This window comes from Castor canadensis, chromosome 9, assembly GCF_047511655.1.
Source record: "Castor canadensis chromosome 9, mCasCan1.hap1v2, whole genome shotgun sequence".
In the NCBI taxonomy this organism is placed as follows: domain Eukaryota; kingdom Metazoa; phylum Chordata; class Mammalia; order Rodentia; family Castoridae; genus Castor; species Castor canadensis.
Window position 1 is genome coordinate 121597914 of NC_133394.1, and position 13826 is coordinate 121611739.

Sequence of the window (13826 nt, forward strand, 5' to 3'; positions counted from 1 at the left end):
GGAGAGAATAAAAATGAGGAGTTGGCTGAATAAAGGTGATAAAAATAGATTTTCCAGCTCTACAAAGATGGATCATTTTACCATGGGGACTCATGAGGCTGTTTCAGCTTGGTTTTCAATCCAGCCTCATAAATTCATGAAGGAAAATTTCCTTCCCCTAGATAACCAGTGCCATGAAGTTTTTAACATTCAGACAGGTTTGACAGAATTTTATTAGACAATTGCTCAGAAATAACCCCATTCCATCCCTAGCCTGCAATAAATACTGACTTTGAAAGACAAAGACTGAGTGGGCTGGGCTGGGACACAGAGACCATCTGCCTCTTCCTCCCTCCCCAATTTTCTCCTTGTTTCTTTCCCTCTTCATTTCAAGAAAACATCTTTAGAACACAAACCAGAGAGCAAAAACAAGAGCACAGTGTAAAAGAGGTCTCAGGTGAAACAGCACTTCCTAGGTACTCACTCACTTCTCCCCATGACCCCATGTGCAATTGGGGAACATCACACTCTTGGAACAAATCTCCAAAATGCAGAAGAGTTGCTTCTAATTTACAAAATTCTTGAAAATCCTCTTTAGTTTGATTAAGCTAATATATGTATGTGTCTTCCACCACACTCCCAAAAAGAAAAAAAACAAAACAATATTTCCTTAGCAAAAAAGAAGTCTATCCAAAAGCAACAGGTGGTAAAAATATCAAGGGATAAGATGAATTCATAGGAAAGTAATTTTGACATTATTTTAGCCATACCCTAAGTACATAACAAGTAACTTTTTGTTAGAACTAAGTGTTAAAATCTAAATAGCTTCCTTCCTTCCCTCACGAACACCCCTGCCCACGTATGTTTTTTTCATAGCGGATCTTACTTACCCCCACATGTCCTCATGCTGCTCACTGAACCCCAGCAGACCCTCATGGGAGATGGAGGGAGGCATCTCCCCGCCTCAGCCCCACACAGCAGCCCAGACACCCTTACATCCCCTGCCCAGCACAGTCCTCCCCACCGGAAAGCCCTGCTCTGTCCCCAGCAGGCTGCAGCTGCTGAAATGCTGATATGGAGAAAGGGAACGAGCTGGAGGAGACTAACCGCCACACCTATCTGGGAGGGAGGCGGGAATTCCGCTCCCTCCAAGGATGGGGGACAAGCATCCCAAGAGCTACACTAGGCTTGCAGTAATCTGCATCGAGAATAGGCATCCAAGGGGACCTGAGGGACAAGGTTTCAAGTCCCAACTCTGGAACAAAGCAGTTTCATGACCCTGAGCAAGTCACCTCCTTTGGAGTCTTACCCTCATCCTTTGTAAAAGGAGATAAATATCAAAATGGCTCCCTTGTTCTGGTGGAAGTCCAAGGCTTTCATAATAAATGCATGCATAACAAATATAAGGACAGCTACAATACACTGGAAATATACTGAGCACCACCCACCATATCAGTCATTGAATTGTCACCTCATTTCATCCACAATGCTCAGATTTATCAAGCCCAGGTTATAGATGAGGAAACTGTCACGCTCGCTCCACGAATCCCAGGAAAAGAAAGGATCGTCCTATCTATCCAGCGTTTTGAATTTAAATGGAAGCATTTGATCTTTGTGCCTGAAATGGAGATGACATCTGTGAACGGAATTTCAGCACTGTTTGGTGATGAATGTGTTTACAGTCTCTGCTGGTATAATTCAGAGATATGGTATTTATGGTTATGGCCATTGGTGCTACTGCAAAATCCATTTTCCACCTGTTGTTTTTTTATTAAACCTCCCTAAAGGATATGAAATATTTCTATGTGCAGATACTAAACACAGGATCCCGAAATGTGTAAGCGGAAACATCGTGTGTGGATTTACTGTTTGGATTTTTCTGATGCAGTAAAATCTGGCGTTTACAACCGATTCATCGTTTATAAAAGCTTATGAGATGATTCGCCAACTGCCTCGCGGCTCACCCTCCTTTATTGACACCAGTGAATCAAGTGTAGCCTGGCAATTGATATCTATTAATAACGTCTGGGTTTCCTTGCCCACTTCATAGTTTCTTGCATTGTGTTCTCTTTCTTTGTTACTGGTTATTCTATTTTTAAGTAAAAGTTTACTTTCAAAGAGTTTTAAATTTTACATAAAAGCTGCAAAAATAGTAAAGCGTTTCAGTATAACTTACACCCTGCCCTTCATTTCTATGGTACACTTATTAACAATTAGCGAACAAATATTAGTAGATTACTATTAACCAAACTCTATGTTTTATTTGGACTTCATTCAGTTTTTCTCTCTCTTTGTGTGTGTGTGTGTGTGTGTGTGTGTGTGTGTGTGTGTGTGGTACTGGGGATTGAACCCAGGGCTTCACACATACAGGCAAGTGCTCAAGCACTTGAGATATGCCCCTAGACCCTTTTGTAAATTTTTGTTTTTGTGATAGGATCTCACTAACTTTGCCTAGGTTGGCCTTAAACTTGTGATCTGCCTGTCTCCACCTCCCAAGCAGCTGGGATTACAGGTGTGCACTACCACATCTAGCTTTCTAATGTTCTTTTTCTGTCCCTAGATTCTATCCTGGCAGGACCACATTACATTGTCACTATGTCTCCTTAGCTCCCTCTGCACTTTCTGTGCTTCTGAACTTGCCCTAGTTTTCATGACCATGATAGTTTTGAAGGGCACTTATCAGGTATTTCGTACAATGTTCCTCTATCTGGGTTTGTCTGGTATTTTTCTTATGGTTAGACTGGGGCTGTGGGTTTTACGGGGAAGACCACTGAGGTAAGTCCCATTCTCATAACATTATATCCTTCATTCTTTGTTTATTTAATGTTTTAGTTCTTATTTGAGACAGGGTCTTTCTATGTTGCCCAGGCTGGTCTTGAACTCCCAGGCTCAAGAGATCTTCCTGCCTTACCCTCCCAAGTAGCTGAGGCTCAGGTTTGTGCTACCACACTGTCAATCATCCTATTTTTAAAAACTTTATGTTTAAGTCAAATCAAAATATAAGTAAAGCTAAATTTTAGAAAAGGCAAATTAAGTATCAAACTTTTCACTCAGTAATCCAGTATTTTATATTGTGGAGAAAATGAGAGAGGGAAATTAATGTCTGCATTCATTTCGAGATGAGAGTGGCCCCAAGATTCTAGCAGGAAGCTAGCTAATTACCAGATAGGTGTCTAGCAATTCTTTTGAAATGTTTGCCAAGACAAACTTCCTACAAAAACAATCTCAGAGGAAGGCATTTAAGAGCAGTATTGTTTCAGCCTAGCACAGTCTCCTTTACATATGATGCCTTCAAATATTTGGTGACATTTTTTTCCTGTTGTCAAACTATGGAAAACCTGACTTTGGAGTACATGCTAGGAATTAGTTATGTAGAAATTTCTTCACATATGCTATGACTATGAAAAAAAGGTTATACTTAGGCTGAAATAAGTATTCTCTGCTATTATGTATTTTCTCCTCACAGTTCCTAATTGAAGGTCTTATTCCTGAGGGAAACAAGTGAGGAACTGATGTAATGTCACAGACTCTGCTGAACTCTGCTCAACCAGAGATAAGGGAGAACAAGCAGTTTCTTTCTTCAAAGAAAGGCATTTTTTTTTTTCCAGAGACAGGAAAGAGGAAAAAAATGCTTCACAGTACAGCTATATATAACCTTCCACCTTTGCAAAGAAACAAAATAATTATGGAAACAAGCTTGAGAAAATAATTTGTGGTGCATAAAGAGGCTATTAGACGTCAGCTAGCAACTCTAGTTATTCATAACACATGCAAATAAGAATCTGAGTGCTTGGCTCGCCTACCCATGGTTATGGGCTAAACTGAATATTCCTTCTGCTGACTTCCCCAAATTCACATGTTGAAGTCCTAACTAACTCCCTGCAACTCAGGATATGACTGTGTTTGACTTTAAAGAGGTAATTAAGTTATATGAGGTCACCCGGATGGACCCCAGTCCAGACTGTGACAGTGTCCTTATAAAAAGAAGAAATACAGACACAGACAAGTACAGAGGACAGACCACATAAGGATGCAGGGAAAAGGTGGCCATCTATAAGGCAAGGAGAGAGGCCTCAGAAGAGACCATTCCTGTCCATATTTGATCTTGAACATCCAGCCTCCAGAACTATGAGAACAATTTCTGTTGTTTAAGCCACCCAGTCTGGGGTACTTGTTATGGTGACCAAGGCAACCAATACACTCACCTAGCTTTAAGAATGAGCTATCGAGAGGCAAGAGAGACGCTGCAGGGTACAAGATTGATGGATAATAGATCCTAATAAATTGCCACTTATATGGAGATCTTACAAAGTTGCCACCTGTCATGACTTCAAATCTAAGAGGCAAGTGCTAGTGACTTCTCCTGTAGTATCAAATTCCTTTTGTCACCCTTCCTCCTCCAAGTCTTCATATTCATCTTCCTATGTACTGTAGCATAAAGATTTAACTTGAGAATTACTCATTCGTTAACCAAGTCCAACTTTTCATAACTTTTTCCCTGAGTTCCAAACCAACATTTCCAATAGCCTGCCAGACATCTGCATATGTCCATCTCTTAGAGATAGCCAACTCAACACATCCAAAAAGGCATCCATCTTTTCTCTTGGAACCCAATTCTCATTCCACTGCTCCCAGGATTCCTATTAATGCCGTTAGTATGCTCCAAGTTGTTCAGGTCCAAAATGTAGATGTCATATTCCTAAGATTATTTATTGTATTCCATCAAGTCCAACATGTACATTTTTTAAACTCCGAAATAAACTTGCTTCTTTCCATGTGTCTTAGCATTGTGTCACTATGGAATTATTGGCAGGTTATTTTTATTAGTTACACTTGTAAAAATGATATGTCTTATAAAACTGCCTCTACCAAGGTTTAGTTGTTCAGCATCTCTCATCGGGATTACTCGCCTCCAAAATGACTTTTATTGCTGGTCACTTTCCATAATTGTCACCAGAGTTATATGAAATACAAGATTAGATTCCCTTGTTTTTTGTGGCTTTTACTGCATTCTAAGGAAGTCCAAATTCATCCTGATGGTATTTCTGGTCTCAGTGTACTACTCCTGGTTCACTTTTCAAACCACTGACTTCTTTAGAGACCCTGAGCTCCACCTGCAGTCATATGTGAATACTGGCCACTCCTAGGTAGGATCCAGACTTGACCTTTCTCATTCCCAGCAAGAATGTCCTTCCCCCAACTCCAATCTCGTCCTTATTCATAGGAGACCTGGTCAGACCACACCTCTTCTAATGCTCCTGATCTCAAATCAAAACTGGCATATCAGTCTACCTGATATTAGACCTTCCTTGTATATTCGTCTACTAGAAGAAGATTCCCTAAAAGGCAAGAATTATGTCTTAAGTCATAAGTGGATCTTTACATAGAAGGTAAGAGAGAGAGTAAACCATCCCTTTTTGGTGCTATGTACAAAAGAAAACTAGGAAACATAGGCTGGATGTCACCTTGTATGATCTTTAAAGTCCTATGCACAAAGGGACACATTTTCAAGAGAATAAGAAATCCATGCCTTGATTTCTGAATAGATTAATACAGATGTTCCTCAACCTACAATGAGGTTATGTCCTGATAAACCCATCATAAGCTGAAAATAAACTGTAAGGTTCCAATGGCTCCCAGAGATCTCTTGCTCCTGTATTCAGGCCCTTATGTAATCTCATCCCCTGGAATGTGGGCTGGACTTAATGACTTGTTTTTAATTATGAAGTACTCTTGAGGTGATGAAATGTCAATTTGGAGATTAAGTAATAAAGAACTCTGACATCCACCTTGTTTATTCTCTGTCCTTCTCGCTTACTCTATTTGATAAGCAACCTTCAACGCTGTAAGCTGCTCTACGGAAAAGTCTATAATGCAAAGAACTAAGGACAGCTTTGGTTAATAGTCTGTGATGAAGTGAACCTTGCCAACATCCACACAAGTAATCTGAGAAGAGGATCCTTCCTTCATCAAGACTTGAAACAACACCGACCAATACCATGAAAGAAGCCTGTGAGAGATGCTGAACCAGGGACCAAGCTAAGCCTTGCTCAGAATCCTGACCCACAGAAAGGAGGAGATCGTCTACCATTCGATCCAGCAATACCACTCTTGGGAATATACCCAAAAGACTGTGACACAGGTTACTCCAGAGGCACCTGCACACCCATGTTTATTGCGGCACTATTCACAATAGCCAAGTTATGGAAACAGCCAAGATGCCCCACCACTGACGAATGGATTAAGAAAAGGTGGTATCTATACACAATGGAATTTCATGCAGCCATGAAGAAGAATGAAATGTTATCATTCACTGGTAAATGGATGGAATTGGAGAACATCATTCTGAGTGAGGTTAGCCTGGCCCAAAAGACCAAAAATCGTATGTTCTCCCTCATATGTGGACATTAGATCAAGGGCAAACACAACAAGAGGATTGGACTTTGAGCACATGATAAAAGCGAGAGCACACAAGGGAGGGGTGAGGATAGGTAAGACACCTAAAAAATTAGCTAGCATTTGTTGCCCTTAATGCAGAGAAACTAAAGCAGATACCTTAAAAGCAACTGAGGCCAATAGGAAAAGGGGACCAGGAACTAGAGAAAAGGTGAGATCAAAAAGAATTAACCTAGAAGGTAACACACACGCACAGGAAATCAATGTGAGTCAACTCCCTGTATAGCTATCCTTATCTCAACTAGCAAAAACCCTTGGTCCTTCCTATTATTGCTTATACTCTCTCTTCAACAAAATTAGAGATAAGGGCAAAATAGTTTATGCTGGGTATTGAGGCAGAGTGGGTACTAAGGGAGGGGGTGGGAGCAGGGGGGAGAAATGACCCAAGCCTTGTATGCACATATGAATAATAAAACAATAAAAAAAAAAGAAAGAAAGTAGGAGATCGTAAGTGTTGTTAAGGCTACTAAGTCTTGGGGGGTAATTTACTATATAGTAATGGAAAACTAATGAACTCACCAAATAAGAAAACCAGAAGGGAGAGAATAAGTACAGATGAATGGAGGGACAAAAAACTTCTTATTGAATCTCCCCAAGTACCCAGAAAAAGATAGATAAAGAGACTACCTTGTTGGTCTGACCCAAGCTCATCAGTGAAAAACTGAAAGGCAGCCAGCTGCGGTGGCCATCAAAATACTGCTGTGACCCATCCAATCCAGCTCACTATAGGGAATGGCACCCATCAACTGACACGCTTTTATCTGTGTATTCACTATGTAGCCAAGTCTTTTGGCTTAGATCATAAATTAGTTGCAGTCCTCAGACCTAAACCTGATAGATGTGATAGATAAATCTAGACTGTTATATCATCTTAGGAAGAGCCTTAAATCTTTATTCTCAGGTGTTTGGATTTTATTTCATATGCAGAAAGCCATATAAAGTTACTGGAGAAGACAGGAGACAGGAAATTGTTTGTACTTTTACAAATCAACTGTAGAGACTGCTGTAACCAGAAGTACAAAGGCCATGTTGACTTGGGAGGCATCAAGTAAATAAGATTCCCAATGTTCACATTCCACCATTCAACTGAACACAGGGTTGAATATCCCACAAACCTTGTGTGTTTTGTTGGTTTTCCCTGTAGCTCATACTCTTTTATGTCTAAGCCTACTAAAATGCTAACTGCCATCCCTACTGCAACTTGGCCTTGGCACCAACTCTAGGGGCAGCAAATTGAGCATTCCTTCTGTGTGTGTGGTGTGGGAACACAACCGAAGCTTCTCCTGTGCCAGGGAAGAGGATAAAAGAAAATGTGTCATGAAATTCAGTTTGGGCTGAAATATTTCACAAGATCTATTCATTTCTCTCAGTGAAATGTGCTTTCCTCACAAAGAACATGGTTTAGCTACCAGTCCTTACTTGCCCCCCAAGAAGAGTGTGACAAGCTCCACAGTTGACTGATTGTACCATGCAATTACCACCAAGACTACAGAGGCAGGTACAACACAGGGGGTGGGAGTCCCAGCCTTCCCTCTTACCTGCCCAGAGTGAGAATTCTGGGTCTGCCTATCCCTGAATCAGAACCCTGGCCAAGGAGAGCTGTGTCTAGCTGAACTGATGGCTCTGTTCAGGATAACAGTTAGGACTTGCAGCAAAAAGGGAAGAAGCAAGAAAGGCAACAGCTAGCAGTGTGAACCTGGGAGATTTTAGGTTGTTGTGGGCAGGGAAAGGTTTAAGGGAGCTGGTGTGTGTGATATGTGTGTGCATGAGACTGATTGTGTGTGTGTGTGTGTGTGTGTGTGTGTGTGTGTGTGTGTAAAGAGAAAGACAGAGGAGGAGGGCATTTTAGGAAGTTCTCTGCATGTTATAAGTGAAATCACTACAACTTAAAAAAAAGTCGATAGCAAAGTTTTAACGCTCTCTTATTATCATGAGTTGTCAGACTGGTGTTCCATTGATTTGAGGTGTGGTTACATGGAACTTGATTTAGGGGTGAGAGTAGATATGTTACAATTGGGGCCTTTTAACACCATTCCCTGCCTCAATTTGGTTAAAACAATAGGGTGACAAATGGTCTTCTAAAACCATCAAAGGCCTCCTTCCAGATCAAGGCCTCCAAACAGATGTTCGAAAAATGTTGTGTTCAGTTCTGTATTATGAGGTTAATGGAAATAGTGTGACACAGAAGAAAGGCACAGACCCTGAAGTTAGGCAAACCTGGGTTCAAATACTAATCCTGCCTCTTATCACTTGAAAGCTAGTAACTTACTTCTTTGAACTTTTGTTTCCTAAGATGTAGTCAGGGTGTTGCAGGACTGTTGCAAAGATTAAGAAGGAAAATCTAGCACTGAACCTGCACACAGTAGGTCCTTAAATGTGATGTTTGTCCTTATGGTAGCTTTAGCTATCATTGCCTGCTTCTCCTTCCTCTTGGCCTAAAACAATAACTTTAACTAGAAGAGAGACAGAAGCAAAGAACAGAACTTTCACCAGTTTTTTTTCTGAGGTAGCCTATAGGGTAAACTGTTGAAGGGAGGTAAAGGTTCTAGAAATATAATTCTGAAAGAAGTTGTAGAACATATACCTAAAACAAAAGGCATTCACAAGGGTGAGCCAGGCACATGAGAGCTCATCTCTAGGTAGGATTTACAGGACACCTTTCCTTGGCCAGTGAACACCTACAACACCTGGGACCCAAATTTGCTGCACAGTCCTCTTCCAAAAAAAAAAAGAAAGAAATGAGGCTTGCACAAGGCTTGCACTCCTGCTACTCAGCTTGCAACAGCTCATATATCTACCTTTTGTCCAAAACAATATTGTAATCTTCTGATAATATGAAAATCTCTTCTGCCCTTTCATCATTTCTTCTGCCCTGACCGCCCTGAAACAATGAAATGTCAAAGTCTCTGTTATCAGTTTCACAAAATAAAGCAGATACCTTTTGAAAGCTTCCTAAGGTCCCAGAGTTTACAAAAACTTACACTTTTACCCATTTTTAGTAAGCTCAGTTCTAACTATATTTGAAATCTCTCACATCCCTTTTGACAAAAAATTCATTTTTTCTGAGGGTGAGATTACTAGATGGTAGGATGAGGTCTAGCAGTCCCACTCCTGCTTGGTAGTGCTGAGCTGCAGTGACAGTCAAATTCCCACCATTATCAGGCTAAGAGGCATTTAGTGAAAGGAGGCCTTTCACAGAGCTCAGAAAGGTATTTTGAAGGTAATTTCCAAAAGGAAGAAAAAGAGATGAACTTAAAAAGTGAGTCTTTGCCTTCTGCCTCTTTCTCACAAGAGAATAACCTGTCATATTAATATGTGTTCCTGCACAGTGGCCAGTACATGGAATCCATTTTAGCGTTCTCTCTTTGTCTCACCTTGAGCAGATAACTCCTCCTTTATATAGCCAGATGTCCTTATCTACAAAACACGTGTATCTACAATGTCCTTCCATCTGTGAACTTCATTTTATCTCAGGTCCCTTCCATCTTCATGGATTCCCATGCAGGAGCAGACAAATATTTCATGAAAAGCCTAGGAAGGCTGAGGACCAGAGAGCAGAATCCCCAAATAGCTCCATTTCCAATTTCACTTCCCATGTGTGCATGCAAATGGCTGTCAGAATAAAGACCTAGCCTAGAAAAAAAGTATAAGCCCCAAACTCTTATGGTAAGCAAGGATTTGGGACAACAACCTTCAGCATGCTCTCTCATGACCATGACATTTAGTTTCAGGACATGACTTGATTGTGCAACACAGAGAAGCTGGCCAACGGAAGGGCAGCTTTTTGAAAGACGTGGGTATGCCAAGACCTAAATTTGAGGTCTTTCTCTCTGGCAACAGCTAACAGTATCACTAACACCTAAAAAAGAATGCAAGCATCTGCAGGCAGTCTCCACACGGCTTCATATGTCAGCAATCGTTACAGAAGAAACACAGACCTGGATCCAGGGTCTCTGCATTCTTGCCAGGAAATATATTCAACTACTTTGCTTTAACACCTTCACCCCTGAATTCTTTGTAACCACAGCTCAACTCATGGGCTAAAATATACCTATTCATGCCTTTGTAAATCTCCATGTGTTTATAATTTGGGATTGCTATGCTGAAAACACACTTTTCTATTTATCTTCAAGTCAAGCAGCTGGGCCATCTTAATGGTTTGGCTTCTCAACACCAGGCCATTATGACCCAGGCACAAGCATGGGTTCCAGGCATGGAAAACCCTCAGCCATACTTCTCATGTCTCCATGGTCCCTGCTACTGCAGACTTCTTCACTGATAGGTGGTCAGTGGCCTGTCAACCCCCTGACAAAGTACAAGCCAACCTTGAAATGTTCAGATGCTTTGAGGGAGACTCTGTCTGCCCTTTCCTGACTGTCATGAATTATCAGGAAGAAGAAAATGTCATGTGAAAAACACACTCACACCAAAGGCTCATTTCTAACCCAAGATGGTCTCTGCCAGCATCAAATCAACTACTTATTTGAAGTTTCTGCCTCTCCCAAGAAGAGAATTAATTTGTTTTAATCTCCAACTTTTTATAATGAAAATTTTCAAACCTGCCTTTATTTAATTTGCACACTTCCTTCAGTCCTTCCATCTCTGTCTATACATTATATGCATACTTTTTGCAGTTTTTAAATTAGTCATACACATAACGACATTGCATCTTTAAGTACTTCAATACATGTACCTTCTAAGATCAAGAATATTCCCCTGTGTACAACAGATCACTATCACATGCAAAGCATCCAACACTGAGAAGGTACCCTTACCTAACATTCAGTTTGTACTCATATTTCCTCAGTGGTCTCACAGTATCTATTATAGTTGCTTTTTCTCAGTCAAGTATCATCCACTGCCTTTGGCTATCATATCTCTTTAGTTACTTTTAATCAGCAAATGTTTTCCAGCACTTTGGGGCTGGGGAGTTACCTTTAAATACCCTGATAGTGTTACAGAGTATAGGCCAACCATTTTGCAGTATGTCCTTGAACTTGGACTTATCAGATTATATCTTCAGAATTGTGATATCTTACTGCATCACTAGGACACCTATGTCATCTGAACCCATAATAAGTATTGGTTAAGTTTGATCATGGCAAATTAACTACTTAAAGTCACAGTGTCTTAGCATGAATACCTAACCATTTATTTCAAACTGTTTCATTTCATTTCAAACTGTTAGGAACAGTTGTTCAAAATTTTACTGCTCAAACTATATTTGAACGAGGTTGCTTTGATCTCTCTCATGTCTGAACTCCTTTTCTCTGACATCAGGGGATGTTATCTGTATTCTGACATGAAGGATCATAACAGACCACAAACACTCATGGTTTCCCAGAGGTGGTTTTTGTGACAACACTTGATGGGTAAATAGAATTTGATCAAGAATAGCAGGAGGAGAGTATTACATGCATTAGAAGTCTCATAAGAAAAGACATCATACATGGGAGTGAAGAACGTTTAAGGAACATGAGTCAACTGCAACAGTCCAGACAAGAGGTGAGGAAGGCCTGTGCTAGGGTGTGGCCAAGGAGATGCAGGCAATAGATGGACTGGAAAAACTTGTCAACTTTTTGATAGCATGTCTACGGTGCCTGTATTGCCACTGGCTAACATAGGGACGTCTGTCTTGTGTATGTTAATTTGAGGGGCCTGAAGGACATCCAGGTGGAGCTGTCCAAGCCCCATCTCCAGGTCTGGAGCTGAGAGCACTGGTGAGGAATGCTGATTTGGATCTATGCTATGGAGGGTTGAAGTTAAGAAGACGGACAAGGAGAGGAGCAGCCTACAGGTTTGAGATAAGAATCCTGGAGGTATATTTACATAATGGGGAGGGGAAAGTGGAAGTTCTGCAAAGGAAAAGAGAAAGTGTGGTCAGATTTATAGATTCAGGAGTCATCAGTGAATGGGCAGTGACTGAACAGACTTAGGAAAGTATTTTCTAAATACTAAAACACTGAAGTGTAATATTTAAGACTAAATGCTAAATGTGGACTAAAGATGATAAACTAATAAAGAAGACATAAGTGACATAGGATGAAGTTAAGTAGGGAAGAGTTATTTAGAAAAGTGCAAGCAAAAGGAAAAAATGACAGAAAGGACAAAGTAAAAGGGAAACTCAAATGAAAAGCAACAGGAGGAACAGAAGCCAAGTTCATAAACGAGAGGAGAGCCAATGAGGTCATTTTGCTCGCTTGCACCAAATTGTCTAACCAAGTCAAAATGGAAGCAATGTGGGAAGAACAGTATTTCATCTATGATAAGAAATAATATAAATGCATGTGCCTCAAGCCTGTAATTTTACCAAAATCATTTAGGATGCACATTTTAAATTAAGTCTTCAACACTTTGTCCCTTAGCTACTGGACATACAGCTACTTGCTTCTATTCACAGGGATTCCCTGGGGCCTTCCTTGACTTTATGCTGCAAGTTTTGCTCCTGTAACATCAAACCCTAGGGCTTCAAAGTCAGGGGATGCCACAGGTTTGGGGCCAAACAGACACTTGTCAGAATCATTAAGACCATGGCTTTAACATTTGAAAGAGATGGATTTAATGAAAAGTTCTAAAAATTATTACTTATGTACATACTAATATAATATATAATACACATATATTAGTTTGTGGGGGGGGAGGGGTACTGGGATTTAACTCACGGCTTTGCACTTTCTAAGCAGGCTCTCTACTGCTTGAGCTGCCTCCAGTCCTTGGTTATTTATTTTGAGAATCACTCAGTTCTATTCTGCTTAAATTGACCTATCTATCCATTATTAATTTATTTGATTACATGTTTATGACAAATAAAATTAGAAGGATTTTTATTGGCTAATCACCAACTCACTACCAACCAATATTAGAAATAAATGACATCCATAGAAATAGCAATTCTTAAAATAAAACATCTTGCTGACACCATATTCCTTCCTACTAGGACTCCACAGTTTTCAAACACAATGGTTTCTTGTCACATCTAATTTTAACTTGTCATTGTAATAGGACTAAGAAACGGTAAAACAATCAGTAAGGTCTATGTAGGATCTTGCCTAAATTCTTGACATTTTTCTCTTTGTTTTCTACAAAAACATACCCCTAGAAGGCCATCAGAATAGAAACAATCCTAAGTCATTACCAGGCCACATACATTGCTGGCTTTGTGTGCACACATGTGCCAAGTTCCTTCCAGAACTAAGATGCAGTTGCCTTTCTGGTCATTCACATTTTTCCTTTTTCTATATGAAAGGCAACATCAATTAAATAATTAAAATAAGTTGCCAAGAATTATAAAACATACTGATGCATGAAAAAGATATCTTTGAAGCTGGGCGCCAGTGGCTCACGCCTATAAGTAATCCTAAGCTACTCAGGAGGCAGAGATCAGGAGGAAC

General features: G+C 40.3%; 1 protein-coding gene across 16 annotated transcripts in view; it reads right to left on the reverse strand.

The window, feature by feature from the left end:
- Positions 1 to 13826, reverse strand: part of Limch1 (LIM and calponin homology domains 1) — a 321805-nt gene that overhangs the window by 152837 nt on the left and 155142 nt on the right. The window lies entirely within an intron of this gene.